Source organism: Neolamprologus brichardi, chromosome 4 (assembly GCF_056152115.1).
Source record: "Neolamprologus brichardi isolate AB-2024 chromosome 4, ASM5615211v1, whole genome shotgun sequence".
In the NCBI taxonomy this organism is placed as follows: domain Eukaryota; kingdom Metazoa; phylum Chordata; class Actinopteri; order Cichliformes; family Cichlidae; genus Neolamprologus; species Neolamprologus brichardi.
This window is the reverse complement of record NC_142107.1, coordinates 20,416,897-20,421,652: the sequence shown is the minus strand read 5'-3', so window position 1 is coordinate 20,421,652 and position 4,756 is coordinate 20,416,897.

Here is a 4,756-nt window from a genome sequence, read left to right as displayed (position 1 = left end):
GTATCCCGACCGGATGTGGTGGATTTGTTTCTGTACATTTCCAAAATTAAACTTTTATTTTGATTGTTAAAACCGGAAGTGTTTGCTTGTCTACATTAAGGTCTATCGACACTGTCGCTCCCTGGCGGACACAGCGCGCAACTACAGTTACACTTAAAACCTGAGTTGTCACACACTACATGTTAATCTTAACGATATTTCTCGTTTACCGTCAATCTTAACGATTCAATAAAATGCTCTTATTTCTAAACGATAAAAAATTTAATCAAATACACAAATAGATATATAAACATAAAATACATAATATAAAACATAAAAACATCAAATCCTCAGATAATATGGCAAGCGTAATTTATATTTGCATGCAGGCTTTTGTACCTAAAAAGACTAATTTAAAAAAATACTCATTTAATTTACAGTCGTCGAAACACAGTCCCATTCGTTCAGTTATTTTGGTAAAAGTTTGTGTTAAAGTGACAACTTACAACATATCAATACTTATCAGTTAAGTATAATCAACATAACAATGAGGCTTTTGTTTTACTCGAGTTGTTCTTTGCACATGATTACTTTGCAAATTTCTCCAAGGGAACCCAAATGGCCAGCAGCAGCCCTGAATGTGAGACTTTCAGAAAGCTAGAGCTACTTCTAAACCTGCAGGTTTTGTGCCTCAAATATATCCCTTTTCGTTGCTCCAGATGTGGGGAGGCAGATGAACGTTCGAGGTGGCATCATCCCCTTCTTATGTGCTCAAATGTGCGTTTGCATTACATTCTTTTTTCTACGTGCCTTTGTTTATGCATAAGTGTTAGTTGTTCTTGGATTGTTCCAGGAAGGGTTATCTTTTTGTCAATAAAATCCATGTTAATTATTGAAACAATGTCTCTTGTCTTATAAGTAAAATAAACATCTACAAACTGCTCAGACACAACATATGATCAAGAATTAACATAATCTTGATGTAATTATAATCAGGGGTTTTGTTTAATAAGGGTTCTTTGGGTGTTTTGTGACAGATAAAACCCACAATCTTACAGGGAGCACACTTAATTCAAACTGAAAGTCCAGTAAATATTCAGGAAATTTATGTTAAATTACACTTAAAATCTAAATTAACATGTGATATTGTGTAAAATTAACAGTAAATTGTAATTATGAAGCCATTATCTAATTTTTTGACACGTTTTAAAAGATAAATCAAATTATTTTGTGCTGTATAATGTAGTATTACATCAAATATAATTGAATATACAACTTTTTTTTTACATCAAATAATGTTATTTAACCCAACTGTTAACTGTATATTTCTGTAAATTTAAGCATTATTATTCATATTGCCACATTAATTGACCTTGCTTATAGGTAATTTCATTGTTTAATCACATTAAAATGTACCTAATTTAATGTCTAAAAGCACTTGGAAAAGGCAAAATCCCATGTAAAATTAGCGCAACAAACTCTATTTTCATTACTGAAAATAACTGCAGCAGAAGCAGAAAGGATAATAATGGGTTTGGCTGTCAGAGGGGTACTTTACACAAACACACAAATTCTCATCTACAGATGCACAAAGGTATCATTTTCTGATCTTTCGGTTTACAAAGTTACAAAACTCAGTTCACAACTACGCAGTCTGATCTACAAAATATCAGTCATGGTCTGGCATTCCCAGAGCACAAAGCTCAGCAGGACATAAACAGTGTGGAATCATCAACATCATCAACAAAAGGCAGAAGAGCTTTGAATGTCCTTCAAGAAGTCTGGAGAAGTATTCCTGCAGGTCCTCACAAAGACGACAGAGAGCTGCTCAGAGAGTTCAGAGTGAACTGAAGGATGAAGGTCAGACCAACCATTCACGTTCAAGCTCGTTACAACTGTAAAGACTTGATTTTTGCCACATATTCTGTATTTTTAATGAATATTTGCACGTTTCAGTGAATTGCTGCACCCGTTTCCAATTCTCCTGCAAAATGTAAAGAAACGAGGGCACAAGACTTTTGCACAGTGCCGTCTATATTAAAGTAAAGCTGGATTCATTCTCATTTAAACACAGTGAAGGTGTTGCTGGTCCATCAGGTAACAAATCAAAGCGCTTACAGTGATCACATGGTTTCAGACTCCATCACCTCCAAATCAAGGGTTCATACGCCTTTTTCTGGCTCCAATTTAAGCACTTTTTAAGCACTTTCAAGGTCCATGTTCAAGCTTTCCCAGCACATGGCCGAAAAAAACCTCACAGAAAGCATGTTTCACTTTGCATCACCTCACTAAGACCATGTGAAAATGAAAACGAATCATCTTAGGTTGACTTAAAAAGCCTTTCTTTCCCACAAAACAGGAAAACTGCACCAAACATCACATATTTCAAGCACCCGTGTGAACCCTGTTTACAGATAAATACAGATTCAATGAAACTGCACATTAATCCCATAAATATGAAGCTCTGACCTTCTACGTGACTGAAGGTTGATCAGTGACTAAATCAGTGGATCCTAACAGTGAGTCCGGAACACACTTCCTAGTTGCCCTGCACAGTACCTCAGGACTCCAAGGCGCAATTTGCTATTGCAATAAACTATTATTTATTTATCCACACTTAACAACTCTTGCACTTAATCTATAATAAAATGATGACAAAAAATATATTTGAAATAAAAATTTAATACAATCAGTTTCTTAATGTATGTTCTTTAAAACACAGTGTGTGTTTATTAAATGTCATAATTATAATAATCCATAATTATGTGGATATGCATATTACATATATACACACAGAAGCAGACAGGATAAGACTAGTGTCATATCTGAGACAGTAACCAGGGCCGGACTGTTTCTGAAACCTCCATCATTTTCATTGTGCAACAACACGGCAGCAGAGGACAATTTGATTTTGTTATGGGAATAAATCACTACTGGAAATCACAGGACTCAGATCAACACACGATCTGCTCAACGATCTGTGCCACAGTAAATCTCATGCAGTGCTACTTTTAAAACTCTCACATATTTGGACAATCTATAATCTTCTACCACAAAAACATACAATTGTTCATTGAAGTAAACACACAGAGCAGTAGTGGATATTTTAAAAATGTGTTTATTTCTTTTGATTTGCTGCTAACTGCAAGGATTTTATTTGTAGTTTTTGTAGTAGTAAGCACTGCAAAAACTACAAATAAAAAAGTGCAGTCAACAACTGCAGTGCTCTCCACTATGTAAAACCCTCACCTGAATTTTTAGGTTTTTCAGTTCAAGCCAATTAAATGAAACCCAAAAATTCAACCCCAACAATCAAATGATCCCCTATGAGCAAGCACTCTGGCAACGGTGGAGAGAAAAAACTCCCTTTTAACAGGAAGAAACCTCTGGCAGAACCAGGCTCAGGGAGGGGCAGTCTTCTGCCGTGACTGGTTGGGGGTGTGAGGGGCAAAATAAAATCAAACATAAAGGAGAGCACAGCATATTTTAGAAGGGCGCCGGCCTTGAGGCAGACCGAAGAAACGGTGGATGGACAAAATCAAGGAAGATGGAGAAACCTTTGCCGAAGAACGGACCCTGCACCAGCGGGAACAGCGCCAGGATGAAGGTGGACTGTGGATGGAAAACATTATTACTGGTTTTAAGGGGTTTCTGGTCCACATCCACAATTACAGTAGGGCTGTAATTGTGGATGTGGACCAGAAGCCACAATTGTAGCAATCCCCGCTCTGTGGGGTCATGATTATTATCATGACCCCACAGAGCGGGACATTCACTTTAGCCGAAAAGCCTTGCGATGGCCCAGCAAGCTGCAGGAACAACAATGGCCACTGTGGCAAGACCTAAACCTATTTTAAGTAGGCGTTTGGCACCATGACACCACGAACCATGGGTCTCAGCCTCCTCAGGTTCAGGAGCATTGCTATTTATTATACACTGTGCTTCTTCCACTAGGCGCTGATGATTTTCCACAGTTTTCCTGAGTTCTGCGTTTTCATTGCTATTTATTATACGCCGTGCTTCTTCCACTAGGCGCTGATGATTTTCCACAGTTTTCCTGAGTTCTGCGTTTTTATTGCTATTTATTATACACTGTGCTTCTTCCACTAGGCGCTGATGATTTTCCACAGTTTTCCTGATTTCTGCGTTTTTATTGCTATTTATTATACACTGTGCTTCTTCCACTAGGCGCTGATGATTTTCCACAGATTTCCTGAGTTCTGCGTTTTCTTTTATAATATTTTCGTACCCTCTTCTGAGTTCTGCGTTTTCTTCCCCGAGTTCTGCGGTTTTTCTTTTTAGATTTTCGTACCTTGTTGTGAGTTCTGTGTTTTCTTCCCACATTTCTTTTATCTCTTCCCCGTGAGCTCTCCCACTTTCTTCATACTCTTCTCTGATTTGATTTCTCTCCCTTCTAACGTCAGACAGCTCAGTAGCAAGCCTACTGCCGAAATCAGAAGTTAGCATTGCTAATTCATAAAGCTGAGACAATCTCATATTAATAGCCTGAAGCCGCAGCTCGAGTGATCCCGATCCACTATCGCTTCCAGAAGGTGAGATATTTAATGATTCCTGTGACATTTTTTAAAGGTTTAAAGAACGGTGTCACGGGTTAAATAAGTATTAGCTTTGTCTAAAACAACTGGCTGTTTCTGAAAATGCTCCAATGTAAACCGTTAAAGGAGCTCCCTATTTAAGGACTAGCAGAGAACGTGACGTCGACCGTGACGTCAGAATGGTCCTTTGTGAAGATCAAAGGATCAAAGAGCGAGGGGGC